Here is an 11292-nt window from a genome sequence, read left to right as displayed (position 1 = left end):
TTGCTGTGGCTAGGACTTCCAAAACTATTTTGAATAGAAGTGGTGAAAGTGGACATCCTTGTCTTGTTCCTGATCTTAGAGGAAATGCTTTCAGCTTTTCACCATTGAGTATGATGTTAGCTGTGGGTTTGTCATATATTACCATTATTATGTGGAGGTATGTTCCCTCTGTGCCCACTTTCTGGAGAGTTTTTGTCATAAATGGGTGTTGAATTTTGTCAAAAGCTTTTTCTGCATGTATTGAGATGATCATATGGTTTTTATTCTTCAATTTGTTGATGTGGTGTATCACACTAATTGATTTGTGGAGATTGAAAAATCACCCTTCAGTACCAGCATGTAGGTCTGGCCCAGGCTTTAATGAGGTCACTTCTTTATTTCCTGGGTCCTGGTGCACACGAGACCGTCTGTGCACCCTCTAAGAGTGGAGTTTTCGTTTCCCCCAGTCCTGTGGAATTCCTGCGATCAAACCCCACTGACCTCAAAGCCAGATTCTTTGGGGGCTCCTCCTCCTGTTGCCAGACCCCCAGGCTAGGGAGCCTGACATGGGACTCAGAACTTTCACTTCTGTGGGAGAACTTCTGTGATATAGTTATTTTCCAGTTTGTGGGTCACCCACCCAGTGGGTATGGGATTTGATTTTATCACAATCACGCTCCTCCTACTGTCTTGTTGTGGCGCCTTCTTTGACTTTGGACATAGGATATCTTTTTTGGTAGGTTCCAGCGTTTTTTGGTCCATGATTGTTCAGGAGTTAGTTGTGATTTTGGTGTTTTTGTAAGAAGAGGTGAGCTCATGTCCTTCTACACTGCTATCTTGTTCCCTCCTCTCCTGTATGGGATGTTTTGTTTTGCATTCTTGAATTAATCTTTAACTGACTTCTTATATCTGCTGTCTTATTCCATTTAGGCTGCTATAACAAAAATACCATAGACTGGGTATTTTATTTTATTTTTTTAAGTGTAAATTCCTGCAGACTTTTTTTTTTAATGAGTTTCTTGTGACTTTTTTTTTTTTTTTACTTTTATTTATTTATTTTTAGCTGCGTTGGGTCTTCATTGCTGTATGTGGGCCCTCTCTAGTTTCGGTGAGCGGGGGCTACTCTTTGTTGCGATGCGCAGGCCTCTCATTGTGGAGGCTTCTCATTGCAGTGGCTTCTCTTGTTTCCAAGCACGGGCTCTAGGCATGTGGGCTTCAGTAGTTGTGGTGCATGGGCTTAGTTGCTCTGTGGCATGTGGGATCTTCCCAGACCAGAGCTCGAACCTGTGTGCCCTGCATTGGCAGGCGGACTCTTAACCACTGCACCACCAGGGAAGTGGTGCACAGAAGGTCTCGTGTGCACCAGCCTTCCATGTGATTCTAATAGAGTATGCAGGAAGCTTTTTCCCTTTTAAGACCGCCTTTAATCTTTAGAGTATACTTTGGCCAAGGCAGAGGAGGGGACATAGTCTAGAGCCCAACAAATTTCTCAGTAGCCCAACTTTCTTATCAGCTTATTTCCATTTTACAGCTATAGAAGGTTTAAGGGAGTTCTACTACACGTTCATCACCAATTGAGGACTAAGGTCCAGAACACTCTAAATCAGTATCTTTTAACAAAATGAGCACTTAAGGAAAGTATTTATCAGATTAGGAGTAAAAGTTAATCCAATAGTTTCTCTCCCATGCATTTCTCAACATGCACTTTTAAGTAGTATTCTTCCATGCACAACAGTAGCAGGATGGGCAAGAATGAAACTCAAGAGTATTGAATAGGCTAGTCTATTATATCGCACAGAAACTTCAAGGAATCACCCCCACCAACCTACCCAATATCAAATAATAGGCCATCTTCAACCCTAGATTATTATTATTATAGATTATTTGGACAAATCATAATTAATGCACATTTCTCTAACAGATTTATTTCTTTAAAGGAATGGATTCTGAAGAGAAGAAACATGGGGCAGAGAGGTATGGAATAGAAAATAAATACAAATGTAAGCTGTTTTGCTAATTGCTTTATAACCACAACAAACTAGTACAGAGAATGCCCTGTACAAAACAACACTATAAACATCGAGGTGTTCCCTTAGGCAAGGCTGAAGATTTCAGTCTCTGGTATTTGGAATTTAGGCTGCAGTTCTTGTGATGGATCACAGGGTATGTGGCACAGTCCATGCTTTTAACCAGATTTGAACAGGAGAATGGCCCTTGGCCCAGGTAGAAGTAGATGAAGTCTTTGGTTTCATGTGTCACATAATTACCGAAGTTCCTCCCCACAATGCAGTGCCAGGTGGGGTTGTACTTCTTGTCAAACTCCTTCTTGATATGGGCTGCAATGTGCTTCTCTATATTATATTTCTCCAGTGCCTGAGTAGCACACTCCAGCAAGTCCTGTTGTATCTCCTCTGACATATTGGCATTTTTGATCACAGCCTTTTGGTCACACATGGTTACCAAGAAGCAGGGGCTGGCTGACTGCAATGGTCTCCTGGGGGAGGGGCTGGCGAGGCTCAGACCCGTTGGGAGCAGCCAGATGGGGTATTTTAAACAACAAATATTTATTTCTCACTGTTCTGGAGGCTGGAAAGTCCAAGATCAAGATGCCAGCAGGCGTGGTGACTGGTGAGAACTCACTTCTGGTTCATAAAGTCTTCTTCTGAAAAATATTTATCTGAAGGCCTGTTCTGCCAGTTTTTCTCAGAGCACAGAGTGCCTCATTCCTGATCTCTACCCTAAACTCCTTTCAGAGTGTGTTGAAGGTCAGTGGCCAGAGACTTCATCCTTGTAGAGGCAGATGGCAAGTGACAATTTTTAATTGGCAAATATTTGATGGAAGGGACTGGTGAATTCTTCTGGATTTAAGATTCTCATTGAGGGAAGGCTTTAGATTATGGGCTTATTCCTGTAATAGAAATAGAACTATTTGGAGTTTATTCTTAGATTTGGTAAGTTGAGCTTTCCTTAGGGTACATTTCATCTAAATTTTTAAATTAATTGGCTTAAAGTTGCTCATAATAAGCTCTTATGATTTTTTCAATATAGGACCTGTTATGATGTCACCTTTTCCTTTTTTTTTAATATTTTTTCATTTTTTTAAACTTTATTTTGTTTATTTTTTATACAGCAGGTTCTTATTAGTTACCTATTTTATACATATTAGTGTATGTATGTCAATCCCAATCTCCCAATTCATCCCACCACCAACCCCCCCCCAACCTCGCTTTCCCCCCTTGGTGTCCATACATTTGTTCTCTACATCTGTGTCTCTATTTCTGCCTTGCAGTCCAGTTCATCTGTACCATTTTTCAAGATTCCACATATATGTGTTAATATACAATATTTGTTTTTCTCTTTCTGACTTACTTCACTCTGTATGACAGTCTCTAGGTCCATCCACATCTCTACAAATGACCCAATTTCGTTCCTTTTTAAGGGCTGAGTAATATTCCATTGTATATATGTGCCACATCTTTATCCATTTGTCTGTCCATGGGCATTTAGGTTGCTTCCATGACCTGGCTATTGTAAATAGTGCTGCAATGAACATTGGGGTGAATGTGTCTTTTTGAATTATGGTTTTCTCTGGGTATATGCCCAGTAGCGGGATTGCTGGGTCATATGGTAATTCTATTTTTAGTTTTTTAAGGAACCTCCATACTGTTCTCCATAGTGGCTGTATCAATTTACATTCCCACCAACACTGCAAGAGGGTTCCCGTTTCTCCACATCCTTTCCAGCACTTATTGTTTGTAGATTTTCTGATGATGCCCATTCTAACCAGTGTGAGGTGATAACCTCATTGTAGTTTTGATTTGCATTTCTCTAATAATCAGTGATGTTGAGCATCTTTTCATGTGCCTCTTGGCCATCTGTATGTCTTCTTTGGAGAAATGTCTATTTAGGTCTTCTGCCCATTTTTTGATTGGGTTCTTTGTTTTTTTAATATTGAGCTGCATGAGCTGTTTTTACATTTTGGAGATTAATCCTTTGTCCATTGATTCATTTGCAAATATTTTCTCCCATTCTGAGGGTCGTCTTTTTATCTTGTTTATAGATTCCTTTGCTGTGCAAAAGCTTTGAAGTTTCATTAGGTCCCATTTGTTTATTTTTGTTTTTATTTCCATTACTCTAGGAGGTGGATCAAAAAAGATCTTGCTGTGATTTATGTCAAAGAGTGTTCTTACTATGTTTTCCTCTAAGAGTTTTATAGCATCCGGTCTTACATTTAGGTCTTTAATCCATTTTGAGTCTATTTTTGTGTATGGTGTTAGGGAGTGTTCTAATTTCATTCTTTTCCATGTAGCTGTCCAGTTTTCCCAGCACCACTTATTGAAGAGACTGTCTTTTCTCCATTGTATATCCTTGCCTCCTTTGTCATAGATTAGTTGACCATAGGTGCGTGGGTTTATCTCTGGGCTTCGTATCCTGTTCCATTGATCTAAATTTCTGTTTTTGTGCCAGTACCATATTGTCTTGATTACTGTAGCTTTGTAGTATAGTCGGAAGTCAGGGGGGCTGATTCCTCCAGCTCCATTTTTTTCCTCAAGATTGCTTTGGCTATTTGGGATCTTTTGTGTCTCCACAAGACTTTTTGTTCTAGTTCTGTAAAAAATGCTGTTGGTAATTTGACAGGGATTGCGTTGAATCTGTAGATTGCTTTGAGTAGTATAGTCATTTTCACAATATTGATTCTTTCAATCCAAGAACATGGTATATCTCTCCATCTGTTTGTGTCATCTTTGATTTTTTTTCATCAGTGTCTTATAGTTTTCTGAGTACAGGTCTTTTACCTCCTTAGGTAGGTTTATTCCTAGGTATTTTATTCTTTTTGTTGCAATGGTGAATGGGATTGTTTCCTTAATTTCTCTTTCTGATCTTTTGTTGTTAGTGTATATGAATGCAAGAGATTTCTGTGCATTAATTTTGTATCCTGCAACTTTACCAAATTCATTGATTGGTTCTGGTATTTTTCTGGTGACATCTTTAGGATTATGTATGTATAGTATCATGTCATCTTCAAACAGTGACCGTTTTATTTCTTCTTTTCCAATTTGTCTTCTTTTCATGGCTAGAACTTCCAAAACTATGTTGAATAATAGTGGTTGTCCATTTTATTGGCATAGATTTGCTTGTAGTAGTCTCTTATGACGCTTTGAATTTCTGTGGTGGTCTGTTGTAACTTCTCCTTTTTCACTTCAAATTTTATTGATTTGAGTCCTCTCCCTCTTTTTCTTGATGAGTCTGGTTAATGGATTATCAATTTTGTTTATATTTTCAAAGAACCAGCTTTTAGTTTTATTGATATTTGCTATTGTGTTCTTTGTTTGTATTTCATTTATTTCTGCTCTGATCTTTATGACTTCTTTCTTTATACTAACATTGGGGTTTGTTCTTCTTTCTCTAGTTCCTTTAGGTGTAAGGTTAGATTGTTTATTTGAGATTTTTATTGTTTCTTGAAGAGGGATCGTATTGCTATAAACTTCCCCCTTAGAACTGCTTTTGCTGCATCCCATTGGTTTTGGATTGTCGTGTTTTCATTGTCATTTGTCTCTAGGTATTTTTTGATTTCCTCTTTGATTTCTTCAGTGATCTCTTGGTTATTTAGTAACATATTGTTTAGCCTCCATGTGTTTGTGTTTTTTTCCCTTGTAATTGATTTCTAATCTCATAGTGTTGTGGTCAGAAAAGATTCTTGATATGATTTCAATTTTGTTAAATTTACTGAGGCTTGATTTGTTACCCAAGATGTGATCTATCTTCGAGAATGTTCCATGTGCACTTGAGAAGAAAGTATAATCTGCTGTGTTTGGATAGAATGTCCTATAAATATCAATTAAATCTATCTGGTCTATTGTGTCATTTAAAGCTTGTGTTTCCTTATTAATTTTCTTTCTGGATGATCTGTCCATTGGTGTAAGTGAGGTGTTGAAGTCCCCTACTATTATTGTGTTACTGTCGATTTCCTCATTTATAGCTTTTAGCATTTGCCTTATGTATTGAGGTGCTCCTATGTTGGGTGCATATATATTTATAATTGTTATATCTTCTTCTTGGATCGATCCCTTGATCATTATGTAGTGTCCTTCCTTGTCTCTTGTTACATTCTTTATTTTAAAGTCTATTTTATCTGATATGGGTATTACTACTCCAGCTTTCTTTTGATTTCCATTTGCATGGAATATCTTTTTCCATCCCCTAACTTTCAGTCTGTATGTGTCCCTGGGTCTGAAGTGGGTATCTTGTAGACAGCATATATGTGGGTGTTGTTTTTGTGTCCATTCAGCGAGCCTGTGTCTTTTGGTTGGAGCATTTAATCCATTCACATTTAAGGTAATTACTGATATGTATGTTCCTGTTACCATTTTCTTAGTTGTTTTGGGTTTGTTTTTGTAGGTCCTTTTCTTCTCTTGTGTTTCCCACTTAGAGAAGTTCCTTTAGCATTTGTTGTAGAGCTGTTTTGGTGGTGCTGAATTCTCTTAACTTTTGCTTGTCTGTAAAGCTTTTGATTTCTCCATCGAATGTGAATGAGATCCTTGCCGGGTAGATTAATCTTGGTTGTAGGTTCTTCCCTTTCATCACTTTAAATATAACGTGCCACTGCCTTTTGGCTTGTAGAGTTTCTGCTGAGAAATCAGCTGTTAACCTTTTGGGAGTTCCCTTATATGTTGTCTGTCGTTTTTCCCCTGTTGCTTTTTTAAAAATAATTAATTAATTAATTAATTAATTTTTGGCTGCATTGGGTCTTCGTTGCTGCATGTGGGCTTTCTCTAGTTGCGGTGACCAGGTGATACTGTTCATTGTGGTTTGCACGCTTCTTGTTGCGCTGGCTTCTCTTGTTGCAGGGGATAGACTCTAGGCATGCACGCTAAAATAGTTGTGGCCCGTGGGCTCAGTAGTTGTGGCGCACAGGCTTAGTTGCTCTGCTGCATGTGGGATCTTCCCAGACCAAGGCTCGAAACTGTGTCCCCTGCATTGGCAGGCAGTTTCTTAACCACTTCACCACCAGGGGAGCCCTCCCTTGTTGCTTTTAATAACTTTTCTTTGTCTTTAATTTTTGTCAATTTGATTACCATGTGTCTTGGCATGTTTCTCTTTGGGTTTATCCTGCCTGGGACTCTGTGCTTCCTGAACTTGGGTGGCTATTTCCTTCCCCAAGTTAGGGAAGTTTCTGACTATAATTTCTTCAAATATTTTCTGCGGTCTTTTCTCTCTCTCTTCTCCTTCTGGGACCCTTATAATGCGAATGTATGTGTGTTAATGTTGTCCCAGAGGTCTCTTAGACTGTCTTCATTTCTTTTCATTCTTTGTTCTCTCCTGCAGCAGTGAATTTCACCATTCTGTCTTCCAGTTCACTTATTCGTTCTTCTGCCTCAGTTATTCTGCTGTTGATTCCTTCTAGTGTATTTTTCATTTCAGTTATTGTACTGTTCATCTCTGTTTGTTTGTTCTTTAATTTTTCTAGGTCTTTGTTAAACATTTCTTGCATCTTCTTGATCTTTGCCTCCAATTTTTTTCCGAAGTCCTGGATCATCTTCACTATCATTATTCTGAATTCTTTTTCTGGAAGGTTGCCTATCTCCACTTCATTTAGTTGTTTTTCTGGGGTTTTATCTTGTTCCTTCATCTGGTACATGACCTCTGCCTTTTCATTTTGTCTATTTTTCTGTGAAAGTGGTTTTTGTTCCACAGGCTGCGGGATTGTAGTTCTTCTTGCTTCTGCTGTCTGCCCTCTGGTGGATGAGACTCTCTAAGAGGCTTGCGCAAGCCTTGATGTCACGTTTTTCATTCCTAATTTTTGTTGTTTGTGTCCCCTCTTTGTCTGTCTCCATTCTTCTCTCTCTCACACACATATCATCTCTGGGCTCATCCTTTTCAGGCTGGTCAATTATAGGCTTGGGCCAAATCTAGCTTTGGATCTGTTTTTGTCAATAAAGTTTTACTGGGACACAGCCGCACCTATTCATTTATTGTTTATGATTGCTTTCATACTGCAGTGCCAGATAACGAGTTGCAGAGAGACCATAGGCTTGCCAAGACTAAAAAAATAATTTACTTAGCCCTTTCCAGAAAAAGTTTTCTTACTCCTGATCTATGCTTTTAGTCTACTGAAAGAGCCAACTTTTGTCTTTGTTTCTCCTGTGTTTATAAGTTTATTTATTAAACATTATTATTATTATCAAAAATTCATTTTCTTACATTTATTGTTTTCTTCCATCTTGTTCATTTGCTATTTTTTTAACTTCTTGAGATGGTTTCTCAGATAAATTGATTTTCAGTCTTTCTTCTTTACTACCTTATTTATGAAGCAGTAAATTTCCCTTTAAACAAGGCTTTAACTGCAACCCACAAACTTTGATATGTTTTTAGTACAATTCAAAATATATTCTAATTTCCAATGTAATTTCTTATTTGATCCTTGGATTATTTAAATTTGGACTTCCTAATTCCCTTTGAATTGGCAATTCCAATTCTGTTACCAGATCATAAGGAAATTATTAGAGATGCAGAAAATAGTTTTATATATAAGGGTATTCAGAACAACACTGAATAGAAAAAGTTGGGTAGAAACTAAATATTCAATGAGAAGGACAATAATTAAATTATGGTACATCTGTAAGGTAGAATAATGTGTGGTGATTGAAAATCATATTTTGAAAAGCATTTACTAATATGGAAAAATAAAAGATATAAATAAAGGAGAAAACAGAATATTGCACTTTTCACATAGCATTATTCCAACTTTTTAAAAAGGTGTATTTTCAGAGATAAAATGATAGAAAGATATAAAATAATTTTTAATGTACTTAACTCTGAATGGTAAGATCAATTTTTTTTTTTTTGGTAACAGATTTTTCCCAGTTTTATTGAGATATAATTGCCATGCAGCTCTGTGTATGTTTAAGGAGTACAGTCTAATGACTTGACCTTCATGTATTGTGAAATGATTACCAAAGTAAGTTTAGTTTACATCCATCGTGTCATATAGACTCAAAAAAAAAAAAAAAAGAAAATGTTGTTTTCCTTATGATGATAAATCTTAGGATCTACTCTCTTAACAACTTTCAAATATACCATACAGCAGTGTTAACAGTAGTCATCATGTTGTACATTACATCCCAAGGGATGTTTTTTATTTTATTTTTTTCTTTATATGTTTTTGTATTTTTGAAAGATTTTTATATTGAGTATGTAGTATTTTATAATCTAGAAAAAGGGTCCAAAAAAAGTAAGCCCATAACTCACCTTTAATCCAGTGGATTGTGTGAACTGTTCCTTTAATACAGTCTTTTTTTCAATTAAAGTGTAGTTGATTTACAATATTATATTAGTTATATTAGGTGTATAACATAGGGATTCAATAGTTTTATAGATTATACTCTATTTAAAGTTATAAAATATTGGCTATATTCCCTGTGCTGTATGATATATCCTTGTATCTTATTTTATACATAGTAGTTTGTACCTCTTAATCCCCTACCCTTATCTTGCCCCTCCCTCCTTCCCTCTCCCGACTGGTAACCACTAGTTTGTTCTCTGTATGTGAGTCTGTTTCTGTTTTGTTATATTCATTCATTTGTTTTATTTTTTAGATCCCACATATAGGTGATAACATACCATATTTGTCTTTCTCTGTTTGATTTATTTGACTAAGCATAATAAGGTCCATCCATGTAGTTGCAAAAGGCAAGATTTCATTCTTTCTTATAGCTGATAATACAAAATCTTTAGCAAGCTAGAGATTCTTTACATTTTAAAATATTTAGTTCCTATATTTCACACTAATAAATGAAGACAGAGACACTTGGAAAAACCATATGGGAGGTTGCTGGTGAGGTGACACCGAACATCTTCATCTTGTTCCAGGGAGCAGTCTGCTCCATGGCTCTAGTTGTCTTTTCAGTAGTTGAAAATGGTTTCATCCCTTGCAGCCTTGGTAGTCTTTAGTTTTATTGATTGAGTTAATACTTCTTTATCTACAAAAGTAGAATGGATTTTTAAAAAGTCCTTTTCATTATGACAGGAATGTATCCAAGTGGATTCTATTAACTAAATATTTTGTTCTAAAAGTATCTAAGTAGTATTAGGGGAATTCTCTTCTTGAAATTTCTAGTTAGCTTTTATAAGAACTGATTTTTTTCCTCTGTTCTTTATAGAGCAGGTCATTTGTGGAGGGATCTTATCTTCAAAGAAAGGCTGAAGAGGGGCAATTTGGTTGCTTGACTGATTACTGTACACAGCTTTTCTATATGGGATGTTTTATTTCACATTCTTGAATTAATCTTTTTTTATTTACTTTTATTTTTATTTTACCTACTTAAACATGCAGCATGTGAGTTCTTTTTTTATTTTTATTTTTTAAATAATTTTTATTGGAGTATAGTTGATTTACAGTGTTTTGTTAGTTTCAGGTGTACAGCAAAGTTATACATATATCCACTCTTTTTTTAGATTCTTTTCCATATAGGCCATTACAGGGTATTGAGACATCTTGAATTAATCTTTAACTGATTTCTGTTATCTGACGTTTTATTCCATTTGGGCTGCTATAACAAAAATAAAGACTGGGTGTTTTAAACAACAAATATTATTTCTCACTGTTCTGGTGGCTAGAAAGTCCAGTATCAGGATGCTGGCAGATTTGGTGTCTGGTGAGGACTCCCATCCTGGTTCATAGTCAGCTGTCTTCTTGCTATAACCTAGCATGGTGGAAGGGGCAAGGGAACTCTCCTGGGTCTCTTTTATAAGGGCACTAACCTCATTCATGAGGGCTCCACCCTCACCACCTAATCACCTCCCAAAGCCCCCACCTCCTAACACTATCACATTGGGGGTTAAGGATTTCAGCAAATGAATTTGGGGGAACACAAACATTTATTCTATAACATCTGACTTTTGTTTTCTTTCAAATGTTGATTAACTGATTTTCTTCCTCTACCCCATCACTCTTCTTTCTTCTCTAGCTGAGTTTCAGAAAACTGGTGAACTTATTTTGTATATTGATTCAGATATGAATAGTTTGCGAACTTTCCGAAGGTTTGTATTGCTCATTTTGGCTAAAAATTTTCCTGATATTCCCAGGACCCTGAATTCTTCCCTAATTCAATGAAATGGTCTGTTTTTATATTTAAACTTTGGCCTGCAAGAATAAGGCCATCTTGATAGAGCTAGGGGGTCTGCTACCATGGACTGTTGCTTAAAAACATATTTCAGTTTTATTTAAAAGCTTTTTTAATGTGTATTCCCCCAAAGCACCTTAGGTGAAAATCAGATTTTAGTCTAGAGCTTTATACAGACCAATGTCTCTTT

The 11292-nt window shown here is 36.6% G+C and overlaps 1 pseudogene; it reads right to left on the bottom strand.

Moving 5' to 3' along the window:
* Positions 1-2164: 2164 nt before the first annotated feature.
* Positions 2165-6607, bottom strand: LOC118884317 (annotated as a pseudogene).
* Between the last annotated feature and the right edge of the window lie 4685 nt (positions 6608-11292).

Source organism: Balaenoptera musculus, chromosome 18 (assembly GCF_009873245.2).
Source record: "Balaenoptera musculus isolate JJ_BM4_2016_0621 chromosome 18, mBalMus1.pri.v3, whole genome shotgun sequence".
NCBI lineage: Eukaryota > Metazoa > Chordata > Mammalia > Artiodactyla > Balaenopteridae > Balaenoptera > Balaenoptera musculus.
The sequence above is the reverse complement of the archived record's forward strand: the minus strand, read 5'-3'. Positions and strand labels throughout refer to the sequence as shown.